Below are 25,132 nucleotides of genomic sequence, written 5' to 3'. Positions count from 1 at the left end.
ATGTAGCTTACCACGGGCCTAGGTGGTCTGGAGTTGGGACCCGGTCCTATTTGTCTACCCTTTTATATGCATTACTTCAACTTTGATATACAGTAAGGTTTTTAATATAGGCAGTATAGGTACCGTCCCAATTTAGGGTCACCTTGCCGCTGGTGGGACGGCTTGTATACTTTTTTTGATCAAAAATAGTTCACTAAGTACCCTATATTTATTATGCAACTTTGCTTTACATTTATATATAATTATGATAGGGTATGAGATATATTTTTGTCTTGCTTCTTTTTTGCTAGTGTGAACATGCCTCTGTTTCTTGTATGTCTGCCATCTTAGACCTCAGTTCACATTGTCTGGTTTTTTGACTTGTTTGCATTCTGTGCAATTTAAGGGTGTGGCATGCCCTTTGTTGAGCTGATTGGTATATATGTAGCTTACCACGGGCCTAGGTGGTCTGGAGTTGGGACCCGGTCCTATTTGTCTACCCTTTTATATGCATTACTTCAACTTTGATATACAGTAAGGTTTTTAATATAGGCAGTATAGGTACCGTCCCAATTTAGGGTCACCTTGCCGCTGGTGGGACGGCTTGTATACTTTTTTTGATCAAAAATAGTTCACTAAGTACCCTATATTTATTATGCAACTTTGCTTTACATTTATATATAATTATGGTAGGGTATGAGATATATTTTTGTCTTGCTTCTTTTTTGCTAGTGTGAACATGCCTCTGTTTCTTGTATGTCTGCCATCTTAGACCTCAGTTCACATTGTCTGGTTTTTTGACTTGTTTGCATTCTGTGCAATTTAAGGGTGTGGCATGCCCTTTGTTGAGCTGATTGGTATATATGTAGCTTACCACGGGCCTAGGTGGTCTGGAGTTGGGACCCGGTCCTATTTGTCTACCCTTTTATATGCATTACTTCAACTTTGATATACAGTAAGGTTTTTAATATAGGCAGTATAGGTACCGTCCCAATTTAGGGTCACCTTGCCGCTGGTGGGACGGCTTGTATACTTTTTTTGATCAAAAATAGTTCACTAAGTACCCTATATTTATTATGCAACTTTGCTTTACATTTATATATAATTATGGTAGGGTATGAGATATATTTTTGTCTTGCTTCTTTTTTGCTAGTGTGAACATGCCTCTGTTTCTTGTATGTCTGCCATCTTAGACCTCAGTTCACATTGTCTGGTTTTTTGACTTGTTTGCATTCTGTGCAATTTAAGGGTGTGGCATGCCCTTTGTTGAGCTGATTGGTATATATGTAGCTTACCACGGGCCTAGGTGGTCTGGAGTTGGGACCCGGTCCTATTTGTCTACCCTTTTATATGCATTACTTCAACTTTGATATACAGTAAGGTTTTTAATATAGGCAGTATAGGTACCGTCCCAATTTAGGGTCACCTTGCCGCTGGTGGGACGGCTTGTATACTTTTTTTGATCAAAAATAGTTCACTAAGTACCCTATCTTTATTATGCAACTTTGCTTTACATTTATATATAATTATGGTAGGGTATGAGATATATTTTTGTCTTGCTTCTTTTTTGCTAGTGTGAACATGCCTTTGTTTCTTGTATGTCTGCCATCTTAGACCTCAGTTCACATTGTCTGGTTTTTTGACTTGTTTGCATTCTGTGCAATTTAAGGGTGTGGCATGCCCTTTGTTGAGCTGATTGGTATATATGTAGCTTACCACGGGCCTAGGTGGTCTGGAGTTGGGACCCGGTCCTATTTGTCTACCCTTTTATATGCATTACTTCAACTTTGATATACAGTAAGGTTTTTAATATAGGCAGTATAGGTACCGTCCCAATTTAGGGTCACCTTGCCGCTGGTGGGACGGCTTGTATACTTTTTTTGATCAAAAATAGTTCACTAAGTACCCTATATTTATTATGCAACTTTGCTTTACATTTATATATAATTATGGTAGGGTATGAGATATATTTTTGTCTTGCTTCTTTTTTGCTAGTGTGAACATGCCTCTGTTTCTTGTATGTCTGCCATCTTAGACCTCAGTTCACATTGTCTGGTTTTTTGACTTGTTTGCATTCTGTGCAATTTAAGGGTGTGGCATGCCCTTTGTTGAGCTGATTGGTATATATGTAGCTTACCACGGGCCTAGGTGGTCTGGAGTTGGGACCCGGTCCTATTTGTCTACCCTTTTATATGCATTACTTCAACTTTGATATACAGTAAGGTTTTTAATATAGGCAGTATAGGTACCGTCCCAATTTAGGGTCACCTTGCCGCTGGTGGGACGGCTTGTATACTTTTTTTGATCAAAAATAGTTCACTAAGTACCCTATATTTATTATGCAACTTTGCTTTACATTTATATATAATTATGGTAGGGTATGAGATATATTTTTGTCTTGCTTCTTTTTTGCTAGTGTGAACATGCCTCTGTTTCTTGTATGTCTGCCATCTTAGACCTCAGTTCAGATGAGAATGTAGGCCAATCTCATCCTAGGTTACTTTGAGGCAACAATGCATGACTTCATTGTCCCATTATGGACTATTCAGATTGAATTTCACCTATTAGATTGAAGAGAGGGCACAATGTTTTGCATTACAAAACTCAAGTTTTACTTGTGGTTTGTTCAAGTAGTACTATCCAACAATGCATCCCTCAGACTAAAAAATGTTTGAGTACTCCTGATGTCAATAAATGACCTTTGTGAAATGTCCAAATAACTTCTGTTCTCTGGTACAGCCGTAAATGAATTATGTATTGTTTGACAAAACCTTATACATTATCCTTCTTGATCCAAAATAAGCAAACGAGAACATACATTAATATATTTCAAACATATAAGCGTATGTATGTGCTTCCACTTTTCGGGGCATGGGGGTCAAAAACATAAGAGGCTTTTCAAGTACATAGCTTTAATTATTTTCACAGAGAAAGGTTTGATGACATCATGTTTATTGAAAAAACATAAACGTTGACAAGAGAACACTTTCTTGGCAATTTCACTTGTATCCTAACTTAAAAAACATTACAGAGAGATTTTACAGACTACGAGTTAAGATCTAAGTAAGCAATGGTCAATCAGGACTTCCAGTTCACTCTTTCATACAGTCCTTGTGCATGGCTACTGACCTCATAGATTGGCTGCCTGTTAAAAATCACAGAAAAGCTATTTTCAAGTGCTTTTCAATATGTTTGTTTGACCCTGCAATGTGAAACTTAAGAAATTATTAGCATTTATTTAACCTCGACGAGGAGAAACCCTCTTGAAAAACATTTGCTTGTTTATCCACTTTGCGCAACATAATACAGTATATAGTTTGCCTTTCCTTAGGATCTTAAGATGTACTGTTATGCTACAGTGATCATGGAGCAATTTTGCTCATACCCTAAGGTACATGCAGGTAGTAATGTATTGGAATACAGAGCAATATATTACAGCTAACATTAAAAGATCAAAAGTCAAAGCCCCCAAATGAAATGAAAATCTAAATAATAACTAAAGTCATAGATTTAATAAAACAATACACATTTTACAAGATTACAAAGCCATAAAAATAATCAAAAAATATTTAACTACATAAACAATATGAAACTGAAAATTTTTAATTTTGGCTCATTCAAAAATGATTTGGGTGAAATGGTGGGGAACAATGATGGAAAGGCTAATCTATTAAACGCCTTCTCTACAAATCACTGGGCATTCATCCAAGTTCTACAGGATTTAAATACCATGATTGACAGACCATTATTTACAATATTCAAGTATTCCAAAATAACAGGGTCTGTTACACTTGAAAAACTCACTTCAAAAAAGAGAGCCTAGAAAATATAGGGCTATAGGTTTAACTGCTGTCTTAAACAAAATATTTGAAGGCTTTCGAAGAGATATCATTCTGGAGTATCTCAATGAAAAAGCACTCATAATCAAACCTTAACATGGGTTTATGAGGGATCATAATGCCATAGTTATCTGAAAAGCTTCTGACGCACCCCTGGACCTGTGTCGCACAGCGTTGCGCATGCAGGAGCTTACCCGGAGCCGGATCTGTTGAGGGTTGTAGTCTCGTGGCGGTGACCCGGTCCGTGCCCAGGGAGTCAGACTAAGTGGCGTTGTATTAGCAGTAGATGTTGGATGACTACGCCACCCGTTGAATGCAGCGAAGGAGCTGCCGCTGCAGGGCAGACCGCTGAGGCCGGTGGTAGGATTGTGCAGCGTGATAGTATCACCCCCAACGGGAGGGGTATGGCCTCAGGGCAGCCGACGTGGATGATGGGGAAAGCAGGAATCACTCAGAGACGATGCGGTGTAGTTCAGGGTCTTTACTGGTGATAAAGATAGACCCTCCCGGAGTACTGGCTAGCGATCGGGGCCTGGTCAGTCCTTGAGCAGATGGGATCTCCCCTGGCCAGGCGGAGTTGTAGGCCTCCCAAACTGACTGTACTCTTCTCGCTACCTTGCTAGAGGCGGGTATAAGTAGCCCACGTCCCTGAGTGTACCGTGTGGTGCTCACCCGTATGGCCGGTGACTCGGGGCCTTCTAGTGGCATCCGCTCCACGACGGCGGTGCTGGTCCCACGCGTGTGACCGTGCCTTCGGGTTTCTTGGCCAGAGGACCTAAAATCCCCTGCCGGGCGGTTTCTGCTGCTGGGTAAAGATTAGTCCCCACAGCCTCGGACTCCGGGTCCGGTGATAGCTTCTCAGTCAGGGCGAGCTCTGCAGCTGCCAGCCCCTGACTCCTTATAGCACTGCTCCCACAGAGCTTCTGATGTTCTTTTCCTAGATCTGCTTCTCTTCTCTGTCTCTACTTCTTCTCTACTCTAACCCTGCCTCAGCCCTAGGTTTATATAGGGGAAGTTCTTCCCCTCCCAAGACTGGGCAGGAGGTGTGGCATGCATAGGATCCCTGACCAAGAGACCTCCCACCTGCTCTCAGACGTAATATCTCTATCACTGTGGCAACCAGACCCCTGGGGTGTCACATTCCCCCCTAGTGAAATTTAGTACTCCGGGACTAAACATATTTTTAGAAAAACATAACAAGGTATAACAATAATAATACAATAAGAAAAACACATAAAGATGGTTACGGCGTGTCCGCAACCGGGTGCAGTTTTGAAGAAAAGCAAGGTGTCCATTAGTTTGCGGATGATAGGGTGTCGTCCTTATCTTCCGGCAGCCATACAGATTGCAGAATTCCTGGAAGATCTCCGCTTCAAAGGCAGGTCCCTGGTCCGTCAGCACTTGGTCCGGGTACCCGTGTGGACGGCAGAAGTGCTGCTGGAAGGCTCTAGCTGCTGTTTGAGCTGTTAAGTCCTTAACGGGGACGACAACCAAGAACTGGGAGTAATGATCCACAATGGTTAACGCGTAGACGTAGCCACTTCTGCTTGGGGTCAGTTTTACATGATCCAAGGCTACCAGTTCCAACGGCTGCTTGGTGACGATGGACTGAAGGGGGGTCTTCTGGCTGGCACGGTCCTTCCTTCTTAGGTTGCACGGGCCACAGTCTCTGCACCACCTCTCGATGGTTCCCCTCATGCCTACCCAGTGGAACCGCCCGCGCAGCAGGAACTCCAGCTTCTTCCATCCGAAGTGTCCAGCCCCGTCGTGGTATGCCTCCATCACCATGGCTGCGTCTCTTCGTGGCACCACTACTTGCCAGATTAGTTCATGCGTCCGGGAGTTAACCATTCTGCGGCACAACTTCCCCTTGTAAAGGAACAGTCGACTCTTCTCAGCCCACAGTTGTTTGGCTTCCTCTGGAGCGTCTGGGTCAAGGCGAGCCTCTGGCCGAGTCAGCATCTCCTTCACCAGTCGGACGGCAGGGTCACTGTCTTGCGTTTCCTCCCAGTTGTAGTGAGGCAAGGGGTTAAACGTAGCGGCTTGCTTACTCCTTACCCGATGGGAATACTGGATAGTCCCATGACGGTGGAACGCGGGGAGTTCGACTTCTTCCAGTCCCTCTGGATCTTTTCCTACGTCCGGTAGGTTTGGCATCCTGGACAGGGCGTCCGCGTTGGTATTGAAGCGTCCTGCCCGGTATTTGATTGTGAACTCGTAGTTGGACAGACGGGCCATCCATCTCTGCTCTAGGGCACCGAGTGTTGCCGTGTCCAGGTGTGTCAACGGGTTGTTATCCGTGTACACGGTGAACCGGGAAGAAGCGAGGTAGTGCTTAAAGCGTTCGGTGACTGCCCACACCACTGCCAGGAACTCTAGCTTAAATGAGCTGTAATTCTCAGGGTTTCTTTCGGTGGGTCGCAGTTTTCGACTGGCGTAAGCGATTACTCGTTCTTTCCCCTGCTGGATCTGGGACAGTACGGCTCCTAGCCCGATGTTACTTGCGTCGGTGTAGAGGATAAAGGGCTGGCTGTAATCAGGGTACGCCAGGATTTCATCCCCCGTGAGGGCCATCTTCAGCTGGCGGAAGGACTCTTCTTCTAACTTCTCCCATTTGAAGGGCGGCTTCTGGTTCTTGGCCTTCCGGGACTGGCCTATCAGGAGGTCCTGCATAGGAGCTGCCTTTTTGGTGAAACCGGGGATGAATCTGCGGTAATAGCCTACCAACCCGAGGAACTGCCGCACTTCCTTTACACTGGAGGGACTTGGCCATTCCTTAATTGCGGTGATCTTATCAGGGTCGGGAGCCACTCCGACAGCGCTCACCACGTGTCCCAGGTACTGCACCTTTGGTTTTAGGAGGTGACACTTGGAGGGTTTTACCTTTAGGCCGTAGTTTGCCAGAGCTTCGAACACTTCCGCCAGGTGTTTCAGGTGGTCCTCATAAGTCTTGGAATATACGATGACATCGTCCAGGTACAACAGGACCGTCTCGAAGTTTTTGTGGCCCAGACAGCACTCCATTAATCGTTGAAAGGTTCCTGGTGCGTTACAGAGTCCGAACGGCATGCAGGTGAACTCGCTAAGTCCCATCGGGGTGGTGAATGCGGTCTTCTCCCGGTCCGCCTCTGCTACAGGAACCTGCCAGTACCCGCTAGTGAGATCCAAGGTAGAGAAGAAGTTAGCAGATCTTAAAGCAGCCAAAGACTCCTCTATCCTTGGTAAGGGTTACGCATCCTTGTGTGTGATACGGTTGATTTTCCGGTAATCTACACACATCCTCATGGTGTTGTCTTTCTTTTTGACTAAGACTAGTGGAGCTGCCCAGGGGCTACAGCTATCCCTGATCACCCCAGCCTCCTTCATGTCCCTAAGCATCCCCTTGGCGTGTTGGTAGTGTGCAGGGGGTACGGGTCGATACCTCTCTTTTATGGGAAGATGGTCTCCCGTGGGGATGTGGTGTTCTACCCCCTTGACTCGCCCGAAGTCTAACGGGTGTTTACTAAACACTCTCTCGTACTCTTGAACCACCCGATAGACTCCCTGTCTCTGGTGTGAGGGAGTGGAGTCAGTACCCAAATGTAGTTGCTGACACCAGTCCTCCATTGTTTCCTTAGAGCCGTTACTTTCCTCCGGGGAAGATGGAGGCAAGGGTTCTACGGACTGTATGGAATTTTGATTGATGGTATACAATTTGGCTAGCGTGGCATACCGGGGCAGGTACACTTCCCTCTTCCCGATATTTATTATGCGAATGGGCACCCTCCCATGGCGTACATTGACCACCCCCCGTGCTGTCAAAATGGTGGGCCTACTGTCTGAGTAAACTGGTTCTACCATTGCCTGGTAATCTCTACCTCTCAGACCAATAGCTGCCCGGCACCAAATCATCATTTCACTTTTTGGGGGCATGGCAATAGGAAAAGGGTCACACATTCTTACGCTACCAATCTCACCACCGGAGAGTTCTATCTGTTGCCGTCGCATCAGTGCCCGGATCTCTTTCTGGAGCACTCGCTGCTGGCCGGAGCTGGCGTTCTTGGCAACCTGCTGTAAAAGGAAAATCACCTCTGCAAGACAATTTTCAATTACATTAGTTCCTAGAGTTATCTTTGGGTGACTCTCGTGCTTGTCAATGTCTACAATGATCAGTCCCTGTGCCGCCAGTTCAACTCTACCGATTTTAATGGTCACCTCTTTAAATCCAATCTGTGGCACGGGCTGACCATTGCTGGCGATGATACTCAAATCGTCGTCAGGGTAGCGGGTGATATCCCAGTCATTCCAGTACTGCTTGAAGAGCACGTACGGGATAGTGGTAACCTGTGACCCGGTATCCAGTAGGGCACTCATAGGGATGCTATCCAGTACCACAGGCAAGACTGGACGTCCTCCCACATATTTGTCGCGCCAGTTCGATGGGCCTGATGATCTTTTTCCTGGGGTTTGGCCCTCTACCCCAGGTTGTGCCAGTTTAAAGGACAGTACCTTGCCATATGTCCGGGTTGATTGCAGCGGCGGCAGATGGGTTGTCCGTCCTCGTTGTATCGGTCGCTGGGTCTTCCTCTGGCTGGTGGGGTCTTCCTTGGTCGACACCACGGGATGTCCTCCGGTCCGGATGCCAGCTGGATCTTCCCTGGAGTGGAAACCTGTAAAGACTGCACAGTTCGGGTTAGCGCGGCAACGCTTTTAGCTAGCTCTTGGACCTGATGGTGCAGGTCTGGAGCCGGGTCATTGTTCAAAGCCTGCGCATCAGCTCCCACAGGCCCTGCCGACAAGGGCGCCGCCTCCTGGTGGTAAGTGGTAGTGGGGCGTCTGTGGGTCACAACGCCACCTGGTGCCGGTTCTCGGAGCACCCGGATGGCTCTGTCCTTGAACTGTGCAAATCCCAGATGAGGGTCCTGTAAGGCCATTGCCCGCAACTGGGTTCGGTGGGCATTGCAATATAAACCGTCTATAAATTGTTCAGTCAACAGTCTGTCCTCGTCTCCCACGCCGTCAGGGTCGGTCTGCTTAATGGCTCTCAGGGCCTCTTGTAAGTTCAGGGCATAGTCCCTTATACTCTCGTGTGCTCGCTGCTTGCACCCGTAGAATCTAAGCTTGATCTCGGCTGAGGTGCGGGTATCAAAGGTGTCCCTCAGCCGGGTTAGTATCCCTGCAACAGTCCTCCCCCCAGGTGGCCAGGACTTTACCTCCCTTTGGGCTGCCCCGGTTAATTGGGCCACCAGGATGCTCACTTTTTGCTCTTCTGTGAGGGGATACACCTGGAAGAGGCTATCCAGCTTTTCTCTAAAGTCATGCAGGGTATGGGACTCCCCTGAGTACTGGGGTAGCCAGGCCGCTCCCGGGATATAGGGCATGGTGAAAGGCATGACTGCAGCAGCGGTGGCGCTGGCGGGGGTTGAGGCAGTGAAGCTCTCCTCCGTATCCGACATCTTCCTCCCCCCTAGTGGACCGTGGCCTACCTTGCGATGATCCTCTTCCGTAGGCCGTGGCTCCGCAGTGGATCGTCAGGGTTGAGGACCTTCCGTCGCGCTCCTGTGACGTCGGCGTCTGCTGGGCTCCTTCCAGGACCTTACGCAACATCCGGACGTGAGGCGGGGCTTCAGTTCTCGCGCGCTTTCGGAGTCCACGCCCCTCTTCTTCCCGCGCGGCGTCTTCAAGATGGCGTCCAACGGCGGGAAAACTCCACGGATGGCGGGAAGAAGGCAGAAGATGGCGCCGGATGGCGGGAAACCTCCACGGATGGCGGGAATCTTCACCACTGGTAAGTTTGAACAGTCTTTTTCAGGCACGCAGTACCCGGTGGTTGCGGGCACGAAATCCTGCCGACTACGCCAAAAGTTGACGCACCCCTGGACCTGTGTCGCACAGCGTTGCGCATGCAGGAGCTTACCCGGAGCCGGATCTGTTGAGGGTTGTAGTCTCGTGGCGGTGACCCGGTCCGTGCCCAGGGAGTCAGACTAAGTGGCGTTGTATTAGCAGTAGATGTTGGACGACTACGCCACCCGTTGAATGCAGCGAAGGAGCTGCCGCTGCAGGGCAGACCGCTGAGGCCGGTGGTAGGATTGTGCAGCGTGATAGTATCACCCCCAACGGGAGGGGTATGGCCTCAGGGCAGCCGACGTGGATGATGGGGATAGCAGGAATCACTCAGAGACGATGCGGTGTAGTTCAGGGTCTTTACTGGTGATAAAGATAGACCCTCCCGGAGTACTGGCTAGCGATCGGGGCCTGGTCAGTCCTTGAGCAGATGGGATCTCCCCTGGCCAGGCGGAGTTGTAGGCCTCCCAAACTGACTGTACTCTTCTCGCTACCTTGCTAGAGGCGGGTATAAGTAGCCCACGTCCCTGAGTGTACCGTGTGGTGCTCACCCGTATGGCCGGTGACTCGGGGCCTTCTAGTGGCGTCCGCTCCACGACGGCGGTGCTGGTCCCATGCGTGTGACCGTGCCTTCGGGTTTCTTGGCCAGAGGACCTGAAATCCCCTGCCGGGTGGTTTCTGCTGCTGGGTAAAGATTAGTCCCCACAGCCTCGGACTCCGGGTCCGGTGATAGCTTCTCAGTCAGGGCGAGCTCTGCAGCTGCCAGCCCCTGACTCCTTATAGCACTGCTCCCACAGAGCTCCTGATGTTCTTTTCCTAGATCTGCTTCTCTTCTCTGTCTCTGCTTCTTCTCTACTCTAACCCTGCCTCAGCCCTAGGTTTATATAGGGGAAGTTCTTCCCCTCCCAAGACTGGGCAGGAGGTGTGGCATGCATAGGATCCCTGACCAAGAGACCTCCCACCTGCTCTCAGACGTAATATCTCTATCACTGTGGCAACCAGACCCCTGGGGTGTCACACTTCTATGAGGTGGAAAGTTCTAGACTGGATAGGGTAAGGCTGTTAATGTTGTCTATCTGGACTCTTTCAAAGGAATTTGATATCGTGCCACATAAAAGCTTATTAAGTAAAATTTATAAAAATGAACTAGAGGAAAATATGTGTGAAGATAGGTGTATATAGGAAAACAACTGGCTCAGTAATAGTAAACAAAAGTTGGTTATGAATGGTACACATTCTGATTGAGTCATAGTTAACAGTGAAGTACCACAGGGTTCAGTACGGGCCCTTTTTAACATACTTAATAATGGCCTTGTAGAGGATGAACTTTGATTAAAATTTCCTTAAATTCACAGGTCCCTGAAAATTTGAACATTTTGCAATGCAATAAAAAAAAAGTAGCCATTTCAGACACTGCTCACGACTCAGAGATCAGGTATTTGAAGTCGGACTCTGCCGCGTTGGTCTTAAAATGATTGGCTGCTATCACATCACATGGTCTAGACCAGTCTATCGGTGGGGGCTCTGACAGCCAGTATAAAAGATGGGTGGTAGCCTCAGTCTATCAATATCAATCCAAAGATTCAAGTGATATAGGGAAGTGCTGTACCTGGATAGTCACTCAGCATGAGCGTGAAGTGATAAACTTGTGATGTATATAAATTACAAGTCAGAGATTTTTTTCTTTCTATAAAATTAATAAAAATAATGAAAAGCAATAAATATCAATAATGACACTTTTTTGTTAATAAATATCCCAAATCAGCAAACAATAGCCATATTTCTATTTGGTATCGCTGTAGTCGTAATAACCCATACAACTCAGTAAATAAGTTATTGTCGATGCATTGTTAAACAACAAACTTGTAAATTGAACACAACTAACCAAATCAAATAGATTTGATGCTGCTAGAAACAAAAATGACAGATAAAATTAATAATTAGCTCCAGTTTTTATTTTACAAGTGTCGACCGTGGAGAATGGTAATGCAGTAAATATATGGAAGAGAAGACATTTTTTGATATTAGGTTGGCAATTGAAAGTTGACAGAGGGTATCTTTGTTGGCCCACAGATTAGGGAGCTTTACAAGGACATTCAGTTTGATGACATACTTCAGGCTGTCCAGAAGGCAGCTTGGAATAGTTTTAAGAGAGTTTGTTCAGGATTTCTGGGAAACAAATGTGCCTCCAATTACAAAGAGCTGGTGGATGAGATGCTCATATGCTAACACAAGCTAGGGATACACATGTCTCTGAATATTAACTTTCTCAATTCCCACCTCAAATTTTCCCAAAGAACTGTGGAGCCATCAGTGATGAACACGGTGAGAGATTCCATCAGGACATCACTGCCATTGAGAAAAGGTATGAAGGGAAATGGAGCCCGGCAATTTTAGGAGACAATAGCTGGACAACCAAGAGAGATGCCCCAGAGCTACACTACAAACGGCAGACCAAGAGAAAGCGCCTAACTTGAAATTGTTATAGAAGTAATTACTTAGTAACTTATTATGTACTTTGGTCCATGTAATGATATCTGTCATAAAAATTCCCCCAATAAATGTGTGGAATGTTTTTACAAATTTCAGCTTGTAACCATGAATTGTGTATTTCATTAATTTCTCCTATTTTAAATACTAGAGCTAATGATTTAGCGTTAGGGTAATATTCTGTTCCCTTAGAAATATAAATAACCTCATTTGAATACATTTACAAAGAATTCATGAAAATTTGTTGAACGGTGCAACCTGCTAGCTCCTGGTACCTGTTTTTCATGGTACAGAAGCAGAGAAAAGGAATTCCTTCCATACTTTTCTCAAGACGGTGCTTTAAATAACTGCAGTGATGTTCTTGGGCTGATAGAAAAATTTAACATTGAGTACAATGTGAGTGAGTGGAGACTAGTGTTGATCAAAGCTCGAGGGCTGGTGTTGTAGCCTGGGAGGGGGCCAATATTCATGGCACCCTAACTGGGCTATTAATATCAGCCCCCAGCTGTCTGCCTTGCCTTAGTTAGCTATTAAAATAGGGGGACCCCACGTCATTTTTTTTTCGGTCCCCCATTTTAATAGCCAGTAAAGGCTAGGTATTCAGCTGGGGGGCTGATATTAGAAGCTTCGTGGGTATTACCCCCTTCCCAGGCTTCAAACATCTGCCCCAACAGTCTGCTTAACCCCTGCTAAAGACTAAAATTACGGGGAACCCCACATCAATTTTTTTTTTAATAAATCCTTTAATTTAACACTAAATGACAAGTACAGTAATCAACACTATCACTGTACTTATTATATATGTGACTGACATGTTTCTATCAATCTAATCTATTTGTGAGGCTCTATTCTTTCTGTTCTAAATTGTCGGGTACCGGTGTATGCCAATGACGAATTGCCGGCTTTTCATGTTTCACTGAGCACTGTTCCCATCGATTTGGGCAATCGCAGTAATGCCAGAACCAACATGACTGCGGCATTACAGTGAATGGCAGGCAATCCCTGCATGTTGATTGGCACTCTAAATAGCGCCAAACTTGCAGGACGGGGACCCGAGCTCCCGCCCGAGCATCGCGCAAGTACTCGGCGAGCTCCGATCATCTCGGGTACTGAGATGCTCGGGCGAGTACCGAGCAGTGGCGAGCATGCTCGCTCATCACTAGTGGAGACTCTTTATTGATTCATCCAAAAAAAATCTGAAAGCTGTGCTACTGCACATTGGCAGCAAGTATGAGTCAGTGACTGTAAGGCATTCCGTGCACTTTAAGGAAAGCTACGAGAATTTAGACTTTATTCTCAAGAAACTTAACTATGATCAAAGATGGTCGATATGTGGTGATCTGAATGTTCTCTTTTTGCTCCATGGGCAGAAAGGAGGATACACAAACTACTCATGCTTTTTATGTGAATGGGACAACAGCCGGGATAGAACTCATCACTGGAGCCAAAAAAGTTGACCAACGAGAATATTTTTGCAACCTGGACAGACTATTAAGAACCTGTAAACCAAGTTCCAGGGACTATCTGAAGCAAAACTGAAAGAAGGTATTTTTGTGGGTCCGGATATTCAGAAACTCATGAAGGACGATGTGTTCAAAACAAAAATGAAAGCTGTTGAGAAAAGGGCTTGGGATTCTTTTAAAGAAGTCATGAAGAAATTTCTAGGTAATGTGGCAAGACGACTCGCTTGGCCGCTTCCGGAAGTAGACTTAGGAACCTGGGTTTTCTCTGCAGGCTTTATTAAACAGCATAAAGCTCTGCACTCCAGCAAAATAAACATGGCTTTACTGGCAAAATGACAAAACAAAAGAATAAATGATAGCAGAGTCCATATGAGTATGGGATTCGCCCCCACAGGTTGTAGTCCCAGCCTTCAGCTCTGTACTGAGCTATAGCTCTCCCAGTCTGGAGACCTTGCCTCTCCAAACCACAACACAGAAAAAAAAAACAGGACTGAACATTTAAACCTTGCTCAGCCACACCCTGAGGTGGAGGTATGGGGAATGACTTCCCTCCCATCTCTATGTCATTCCCATAAAACCACACCCTTTAAAAGAGTTAAGCCCCAGCATATAACATGCTGGCAGAAAGTTTATTGGTTTCAGTTCACACAGGCTAGCAACCTGTGATACACATATCTCCCCTCATATATCATACCAGTGACTCTGTTACAGTAACAAGAAAGATCCAAAATTTAAGTCCATTGTGGAGAACATGCTGAAACGTTTCAAAACCTTGGGTTGTCTGATGAATTTAAATTAACTTTTTTTACATTCCCATTTGGACTACGTTCCTGAAAATCTTGGTGCTGTAGTGAAGATCAAGGAGAAAGATTTCATCAGGATATCAAGGAGATGGAATGAAGATACAATGGTAGATGGAATGTGAACACAATGGGGGACAACAGCTGGATGCTTCTGTGGCGCCCCTGAGGGTTCGGTCGCCACAGGGGTACTGCATCTCTTTAATGAGGTGTGGTATCTCTCCTTTGAGGTAAGGATGGTGCAGCTGTCAGGACCCCACCTCTGCATCCAACACTACACCTCTCCCACCTGACGGGGGATTATAGGCACCAGGGTGCTGCCCCAGCCGGGATAAGTGGAGATGGGGGAACCAAAGTAAGGGGGAACCTAGTGATGGGTGAGGGTGGAGGATGCACACTTAGGTTACACAACCAAAAATTCATATTTAATAGCCAGCCATCTTAAGTTCAAGGTCTTTGATTGTGATCTTTATCACTGAACGTGGCTTTCTGTGTGAACCTGCAGTTGATGGGGACACGGTCCTCGTACTCTGTCCTTCTCGGAGGAACTTGTGCCTGCTGGGGAGTCCACCGACCCCAACCCGGACTGGTTCGCACTGACAGAGGACCTGCAGCAGCCCCTGCTGTCACCGCTACCTGCGCCTCCAGTTACCTGGCCGGCGGTGGAGGAAATGGCCCGGGACAACCAGGGGGGGGACCTGATGGGCTTCTCCCAGGAGACCCGGGCTGAAGCGCGGAGGAGGAGCGAACTGTGTAGGCAGCAAATCCTCTAGCTTGACAGGGAGCAACGGCAGAGGGAGATCCGCTGCGAGCCCCTGGAGGTGCGCGCCAAGGCTGCAAAATCCAAGGCCCGCCAGGAGGAGGCCGCCTGTCCAAGCCCCCGGGAGGAAGAGCAAGTTGTCTGCTTCCACCAGGAGGCGGGATGGGGCTTCATTAGGAGTCCCCAGTTCGAGCAAGACGTCTTCGTCAGCCGGCGGGACGTCGAGCCGCGACTAAAGAAGGGACACCCTGGCCGGAACCTCTTCCCGGGTTACCTTTTGTCGTACACCCGCCACCACGGGGTGTGGGAGTGGTACGCCATGGATGTTCATAAAGTGTCCAGGAGTGACGCCCCCTCGCGCTCGACAGTGGAGGACCGACCAGCATCCGTCGGGAGGAATGAACTTTTTCCCTGGTGGGGATATATGGAGTAAGCGGCCCCGGCGGCTGTAACCTTTTTTGCAGTTTACTTGTTATTGTTTTTTGTTAACCCCATGTTTTCCTCCCGGATTTTAGAGACATTTGTCCCTGCGGACTAGCAGTAGACAGACTCTTCCATTGTATATAGTTATGCATCTATTTAGGTGCTCCCTATTGGTTTTATGTGAAACCGCTGTACTACTACCTCAGACCTCAGAAGAAAAACCTGTCTGGCGTGGCTCTCCTGGAGGTCCAACTCAGGATCTTCATGCCCTGCAGCCACCCCAGGGCCTACGTTGAGGGTTTGGGACAGGTCCCTCTTGCTTCTGAACTGACTCTTTCGTACTGCACCTTAATCGGTCTGTCTATATGCATAATGTCTCTGTGATGTTTTTATAATTTTGTATACTTTTATACCATTTAAAGTTTGCAACATTTAAGAAGAAGTGCCTCCCTTAATGGGAAGATTGTTATATTGTTATGCAAAAATGTAAAAAGTCTGTACCATGTTTTGGATCTTTGCAGCCCGCGGACGTGCTGTGTTTCAGCAAGGGGGAATGTGGCGCCCCTGAGGGTTCGGTCGCCACAGGGGTACTGAATCTCTTTAATGAGGTGTGGTATCTCTCCTTCGAGGTAAGGATGGTGCAGCTGTCAGGACCCCACCTCTGCATCCAACACTACACCTCTCCCACCTGAGGGGGGCTTATAGGCACCAGGGTGCTGCCCCAGCCGGGATAAGTGGAGACTAGTAGTGGGTGAGGATGGAGGACGCACACTTAGGTTACACAACAAAAATTCATATTTAATAGCCAGCCATCTTAAGTTCAAGGTCTTTGATTGTGATCTTCATCACTGAACGTGGCTTTCTGTGTGAACCTGCAGTTGATGGGGACATGGTCCTCGTACTCTGGCCTTGAGTCGAGGAACGGGCAAGAGTTAACGGCTGTCTCTACCCGGTCAAGGTCTTGACTTAAGAAGGCCTGGAGGGGAGCGGAGGAGTAAAGCTCCGCAGGCAAAAGGATCCCAGGGGGATGCAGACGGAGCGGTATACGCCACCTGTCCTCACTATTCTGGCCTAATCAGAGGGATTCCTTCTGCAAGAGGTGTACCGGCCCCCGATATCTGACTCAGCCACTTCAAGTCTTAGTCGGAGAAGCCCGGACGCTCAGTGGATCCCACCGGGTAACGGACGGAGCCGAGTCGCCACCAGTACCCTTGTTCTGTGCATAGTCCAGAGGGAGACCCGGCCTTAGTACACGCACCACACACGGACAGGAGAGGACCTAGTGGGAAAGTCTAGGAACACTCTGGTGCGGGGTCCTGACCTAAGCACCTGAACTACCCGGAGGTTGTCGGACCCCCCAACTCTGGTGGCTGCAGCGCGCCATGAGGAGCGGGGAGAAGCCTTGCAGCTGTGCATTCTACGGTGAGTAAAGCTTGGAAGACTACCCCTATGGCCTCCGGTTTCTTATTGCAACGCGGCACAGCACGACACCGCACCACAGCTCCCACTACAATTCCCATCCTCCTGTTCTCTCTGCCCTGAGGCCCTGCTCCGCCTGTGGGGAGTAGTACCATCTGCTGCTGCAACTACATCCCGCCTCAGAGGACTGAACGCAGCGCTGGTGGAGGATCACCAGAAACCACAGGTGGCGTACTCAATACAACCACTCGATTAACACCAACTCTGAAAGCCCATTACACCCCTTTTAATGTGACGGCCCTTGGCACGGAACGGGTCCAGGCCACGGCTACAACCCACCAAACATCTGACCCGGCTCCAAGTACCCCCATCTCTCAGGGTAGGGCTGTGATCGTCACACTTCTATAAGAGAAATGGTATCAAGACTAGCTTTGAAGAGAAAAGGAAAAGGCACAATATCTAATTTACAATAAAGTTGCAGAATGAATGTTCAATAAATTTTTATATCGCATATAATATTGTGCACTTTTTTGGCTACAATAAAGATTTTTCTTGTTCTTCTCGCTTGTAAAAAAAAAATGCAGTTGTTTTCTTAAGTGCAGAATGAAAGCATTTCTGTACTGTAAAAAAATACATTAAAACCGCTGCTTCAAATCTGCACTAAAACACATTCAATGAGTGGGAAAATGCATAAAAAATGCACCCAAAATGCAACAACCAGACAAGAATGTTATTGCGTAGTTTGGTATAGACACCTCCGGAAAATATGCAGAAAAACCCCCCCAGCATTTACGCAACATGTGAATATGGCCTCACAGACACATAAAAGCCAGATCTTATATAGTGAAGCTTATGTAAAAGAGAGAGTGTTATGGCTGCGACAACTATGAATGAATGAATGAACAAAAAAACAATTCCATATGTCCCAATTGTCTCAGATACAGCAGGACAGTACCAGATAGAGGTCTATGTCCTGCTGTACTGGACAGTGCTGAATGTCCATACCTGCTACAATGCCCCTCTGACATCTCCTCCTGACAGTAGAAAGAGAATAAATAGGTGTGACTAGCGGCGTGGTCAAAATTTGATACATAGTTTGTACCTCTTCTGTTCTCTAAAAAGTTGAGATGTATGGTAACTGTACTTCCAGATTGTAGGTGATTTTCTGCAATCGGGCATACAGTTACATATGATGAATGGCATGGGCACAGCTACATGTAAGGAATCTGACAAAGGCAGATCGCTCCCTTTGTCTACCCATTGGCACGACTAAAGCAAAATCTTGGGTTGACGATGGTTGCTGTGGCAACAGGGAGGTCTGACAATCATAACCCTGTATGCCATGTTCCTCAGCCATTCAGATTCCTCCTGTAGGCCTTATTGGCTGTCAGTTAAAGATTGACAGAGAAGATAATGAACCATAGTACACAAGTACTACAGTGTATTATCAATGCGATCAAAGGATCGCAGATCCAGCACCCCTTATGAGACTTGCAAGTATTGTAAAAAGAAAAAAAAATTTTTTAAGTGTTATAAAAAAAATACAGTTTTATTAATAAAAAATGGTTTATCTGTAAAAAAAACAAAAAAAAACAACCGTCACATATTTAGTATCACTGCATTCTTAAAGAAGTTGTCCAGTACATTTTTTAAATTGCCCAATGTATTCAGCATGTAGGCATAAATATATTTGTAATTACCTTGTGTTGCTGATAATGCCTGTGAGCGGCGCTATCGGTGGCCGCTCACAGGCATCACGTGACCCCGCGCTGACGTCACGACAAGTGAGGTGTGACTCAGCGCTGGGGTCCCCGCTGTGGCTGCTGGGTTGTGGGCGGGGTTATTCCCCACGTCACACCCAGCATCCACCACGCGCTTTCCCAATGAATGAGGACAGGGAGAGCGCGCGGTGGATGCCAAGTGTGACGCAGGGGAATAACCCCGCCTACAACCCAGCAGCCACCGGTGGAACACGGAAGAGGGACCATCGGCTGCAGTCTGGACTTGTCAGCGGATGTCAGAGCCGGCTGCAGCCGGGGGTCACATGTTGCCTGTAAGCGGCCAGTGATAGCGCCTCTCACAGGCATTATCTGCAACACAAGGAATTTACAGAGATACTTATGCCCACATGCTGAATACATTGGGCAACTTAAAAAAAGTACCGGACAACCCCTTTAAAGACCCGTATTATAAAACATTATCAAAATTCATCTCCTACTGTGCATGCTGTAAAAAACTATAAAAAGCTATGCCATAATTGGTATTTTTGTTAATATAAAAATGATCAAAAAGTCATATCTGTTTCAAAATGATACCAATAAAAATTCTCATTATGCAAAAAATAAGCTCATTATGCAAAAAGATGATCAAAATAGATTATTTATTTTTAAACTGGCTTTTCTTGAGAATATGTAGTAGAACAAAAGGTATATATTGGGTTTTAATGTAATTGTATTATAAAACATCAATTACTCCATGATGAACTGTATAAAAAAAATAACATTTTAAAACAATTACAGATTTAATAGATTTTGTTTGCCTGCTACAAAAAAATATATAAGCTGTGATCAGAAGATAGTATGAACCAAAAAGTGGTACCAATTAAAATTATAGATTGTCCGGCAAAAAAAGGCCTCATACTAATCTACCTACATAAAAACAAAGTTATAGATAACAGAATATGGTGACCAAAACATTTTTTTTTTAAAGTGATTTCTGTAAAATAAAGATATCCAAATGGTGATTGATGTTTACAAAAAAAATAGATTTTTTTTGGTTCTTTTTGCTTCCCAAAGAGTTAATAAAGCGTGATAAAAAAGTCATGTGTCACAATATGCCACATATGAAAATAACAGCTTGACCTGCAAACAATAAGCCCTCATACGGCTCTGAAAATAGAAAGTCTCTCAGAATTATGGTGACCATAAACAATTTTTTTCAGAGTGTATTAATTGTAAAAAAGTAATAAGAGAACATTAATCCATATACATTTGGCATTGCCATATTCATACTGACCTACAGAATAAAGTTTACATTTTATTTATACAGCATGTCGAATAACGTAAAATTTAAAACACAAGAAAATAGTGTCAGAACTCTTGTTTTGTTTATATTCCTTCCCATAAATAGTTAATATAAGTTTGTAAATAAGTGCCATGAACCCTAAAATAATGCCATTGAGAAATAAAAATCATCCCAAAAAAAACAAGCCCTCATATGACTTTGTCACCCAAAAAATGTGACAATTGAAAAGTGAAAAAAAATTGGTCTGGCTTAAAGGAAAAAACTAGCTGTGACATCAAAGTATTAACAGAAAAATAAAAAAGCTATTGTTATTGTTATCTATTAAAATGGCTAACATAGACCAATATTTTTCTCTGTACAAAGTTCAAATCAATAGGAGGCGGATGTGCAGTACCTGGCCACGGCCATTATCAGAATACAGAGCAGCTCAGCAGTTGAGCACTTCCGGCTGGTGGTCCCCGCCGACATCAAGAACAGCTGATTGACAGGGGTGCCCGGTGTCGGACCCCAACCGATCAGACATTGATGACCGAAGGATAGGTCATCAATGATAAAGTAGTGGACAACCTGTTTAAGTACTTAAAAATCATGCCTTACAAATTACATCGCTATAACTTGTAAAGAACTTATAATAAAATAACATTCATGTGTATGCCATTGTAGTATGTGTTCAGCTGCTCAGTGGTATTAGGATTAGGAAAAGATTTCAAGCAGAGAGATCTTCAAATGCTTATAAAGTCATATATTGTGCTTTCTTCTGTTTATACTCTGCTCTTTAACTTCTTGACATTATAATGGATACCTGCCAAAAAGGAGCGATTTATCTACTGTTTCTTTGTGCAATCTGAACAGAGAACTTGCACAATTTCCACAGCATTTACCATGGTAACCTAGAAGAGCATCACGTCACTTTAATAAGCATTATTATTAAATCACAATGTGCTTATTTCAATATGGAAGTGAAAGCAGTTCTCAATAAAAATATAACTCCAAAGGCTTGGATTAAGCAAGCTGCTGGACACATTTGTTGATCCAATACCGTTGTTCGGTTAATTCTCAAGCTACAGGGGCTGTTTCTGGCCCGATATCATTCCCGTGAATGGACTGGGGCTTATATCGAATAGGAACTGGTGGCGGCTCTACCGGGCTGATAAGGTTCTATTCACTGGGCTAGTGAAAGGGCCTCCCAGCCTGTCAGGGGTGTGAGTGAGTGTGGTGCCATGTCAGCGACTGAGTGGACCATTTATGCAGAGCGCTGTATATGTGGGCATCTTGGGAGTAGGAATTATTTGGCACACTACCAACAGATGAAACATTGGCAGTCTTCACGTGGAAAATAAGCCGTGGACATCAACGTTCTCATAGACTAGAAACTATTGCTTTCCATCAGATCATGAAGCAACATCTCTTGCTGGTTTGAGAAAAACAAGCCAGGCAGTAATCAGAGAAAGCCTCAAGTTGTCCTCCTACCCCTTATAACTTGTCTTTTTGCTAGCCAGGTCACATTCTTAAGTATTTCCTGGTCTGTGTCATTATCACCATCATCATCTACTGTATTTTTCGGACTATAAGACGCACCGGACCATAAGACACACCTAGGTTTTAGAGGAGGAAAATAAAAAAAAATGTAAGCAAAAAATGTGGTCATGATGCACTTTTAAGGGGGAGGGGGTCGTCTGCTGACACTGGTATAGGGGTAATGTCCCCCAATTCTGACAATATCCCCCATCCTGGTATATATGCCCCCCCCTTCCTTTTATATGTGGTCCCCATCCCCATCCTGGTATGTCTGGCATCCCTCCATCCTGGTATGCATGGCACCCCTCACCCCTGTCCTCGTATGCATTGCACCCCTCATCCCTGTCCTGGTATGCATGGCACCTCTCATCCCTGTCCTGGTATGCATGGCACCCCTCATCCCTGTCCTGGTATGCATGGCACCCCTAATCCCTATCCTGGTATGTATGGCACCCCTCATCCCTATCCTGGTATGCATGATCCCCCTATTCCCCATCATGCTGCACAAAAAATAAACACTACTACTCACCTTTCTTCTCTCCTCCAGCGCTGCGTCCTGTCTGCCTGCACTGATCTCTCCATGTGAGCCGTGCATGGCGTCACTGCCATGCGCAGCTCACAAGGAGAGATCAGCTGCCGGAAGTCACTGCTCCCCATGCCGGGACTGTGTGTGCGGGGAGCAGTGACTTCACTCTCCTTCATAGCCTGCACACAGCGAAGCCGAGCTGCGGCTCCTGCTGCTGCCGGCTATCTTGTGTGCCTGCTTATTAAAGGACATCAATAGTGACCCCCTCCCCACGCCCATGGGCGTGGAGAGAGGTTGAATATTTTTGCCATTTAACAGCAGGCACAGGCGATGCTGGCAGCAGCAGGAGCCGCATCGCGGCTACACTGTGTGCCGTTATTAAGGAGCATAAATATTCAGTGCTCCCCACGCCCCATGGGCGTGGGGAGCAGTGAATATTCATTCTCTTCAGCAGCGGGGACAGTGTAGGCTGCAGCGGGCGGCTGCTGCCTCCTGTGCCCGCTCCTCCACCACTACAGCTCCCCCCACACCCCACATATATATACACCCCCCCAACATTCGGACTATAATTCCTCCAAAATTTTGGAGGAAAAAAGTGCGTCTTATAGTCTGAAAAATACGGTACCACTACTGCTTGTCATACTTGAAGTACTACTCCTCATCTTTCACTGTCACGTTGTAAATATTGATGAGCGAGCACTAAAATGCTCGGGTATTCGTTGCTCGGGTCGAGCAAATTGGAATGCTCGAGTGCTCGGTCCACGTAACAAGCCCAATGTAAGTCTAAGGGAAACTCAAGCATTTTTCTGCCACCCACCCCCCGGCGATCTGCAGAGGGCCTAAAAATTGCCCAAATCGATGGGAACAGGTATCAAATGACATGGGAACATCATGGGGAAGACCCCTGGATGCATTTCTGACTCCCAGGTCACTGCTGTCAACAATGTTGTCAGAGATATTACGCCACTTTTACGGACTCACAATAAAACATACAAAAATTTAATGACTTGTCTAAAAGGCAAAATAAATAATCAAAAAAAATGCTCCTCCACACCATGGGCTATGTTCACATGTAGCGTTTTTGATGTGTTTTTACACTTTTGCATTGCTTTCACCGGTGAAAAATACATTCACCGGTAAATGACATTTTAACATTTTACTACCTTATCTTGCCATGTGGTGTGTGAGACATGATCAGACATATCCTGTTTCATTTATAAAAGAGGGACTCTGAAAGTCACAAACACTATTTTTATAGGGCCATCAGGTGGCCCTTAATATTCTTAAAGGGCCAGAAGTCAGCTATGCTTTGTTGTTCCCATTATTAAAGAGTGTGTCTCCTATACTGTTATTGCATATGCAGTGACTGCAAGGGCTGCCAAAAATTTGGACGCATGCCAATACCCCTTTGAAGAGACATATAGGAGAACCTCAGTAAAAAATATGTTCCCATTATAAAGGAGTGGGTCTCCTATAGTGGTAATGCCCATGCAGTGACTGCAAGGGCTGCCAAAATTTGGGAAAAACCCCAATAACAATATAAAGACACATAGAGCTGGGCCTCAGTAATGATATGTTTCCATTAGAAAGCAGCTGGCCTGCTATACAGTTATAGTGTATGCAGTGAATCCAACGGCTGCCATAATTTAGGAAAAACCCTAATACCAATTTAAAGACACATAGAGCTGGGCTTCAGTAATGACATGTTCCCATTAGAAAGGATTGGGTCTCCCATACTGTTCTTGCATATGCAGTGACTGCAACGGCTGCCAAAAATGTGGAGGAACTCCAATGCCCCTTGTACGAGACGTTGAGGTCAGAGGGCCTCCTGAAAACAATGTTTTCATTATTAGAAAGTGAGTCTCCCATACTGTTTGCCTATGCAGTGAATACAACGGCTGCCAAAAATTTGGAGGAACTCCAATGCCCCTTACAAGAGACATAGAGGTCAGAGGGCCTCCTGAAAAAAATGTTCTCATTACTAGGGAGTGAGTGTCCCATACTGTTTACCTATGCAGTGAATGCAACGGCTGCCAAAAATTGGGAGAAATTCCAATGCCCCTTGCAAGAGATGTAGCTATGGTGATATGGAAGATATGGTGGTGGAGGATGAGGATGAGGAGAAGGAGGAGGACAAGAGCAAACAGGCAAAATCAGGAAGCGTATACCCATGTCTGGGTGTAAAGACAGAGGTGCATGGGAATAGAGTTAGACCTCCCCCAAAAAAAGACACTGGATTTGAGTTTATGTTACGCTGCTATAATTCAGTGGTGTTGAGAAGTCTGGCCCAATCCAGCCCTTGTTCATTTTTATAAGAGTCAGCCTGTCAGCATTTTCAGTTGACAGGCGGATGCCCCTATAGGTTATAATTCCACCAGCGGCACTAAAATCCCGCTGTGACAAAACGTTAGTGGCAGGGCAGGTCACGACCTCCAAGACGTAGAGAGCCAGTTCATGCCATGTGTCCAGCTTGGATACCCAATAATTATAAGGCACAGAGGAATCATGGAGGACATTGGTAAAGTCAGCAAGATACTCCCTCAGCATCTTCCAAAACTTTTCCTCCTTGTGAGTATCCCGTGCCTCAGGGCCTGTGTGATGGGAAAGTCTGAGAAAACTGTCGCAGTACTTTGACAGTTTTTCGCTGCCTCTGCAGGACTGCACTTGTGTCTCTCTTGCCTGTACTTCTTGGTTGTCCAATGAACAGTGACCTCTGCTGCCAGCGTTTTCAGATGGAAATTTTTTTAATAATTCCGCACCAAGGGCATTCTGGTACTGCCCCATTTTATTAGGCCTGTCGGGCGTTGGAATAAGAGACAGAAAGTTTTCCTTGTAGCTGGGACTAGAAGTGTCACCAACCAGTGTTCACCCATTCAGATGTCCGACATCCATGTCTACTTCTGAGGTCTTATGTGTGGAGTCTGACCTGAATATTTACGGCCTTGTTGATGCTGGTAGTCAACAACTCCCCTCTTCTGCTCACACATCCTTCCCAACATCTGCAATGTAGGGTAGCTTCACCAACACACTGCAACAAAATGGAAATGGAGGCCAATAGATTCCACGTT

Source organism: Phyllobates terribilis, unplaced genomic scaffold (assembly GCF_046119375.1).
Source record: "Phyllobates terribilis strain yellow unplaced genomic scaffold, ASM4611937v1 Scaffold_11__3_contigs__length_659146591, whole genome shotgun sequence".
NCBI classification, from domain to species: Eukaryota; Metazoa; Chordata; class Amphibia; order Anura; family Dendrobatidae; genus Phyllobates; species Phyllobates terribilis.
This window is presented reverse-complemented; position numbering follows the sequence as displayed.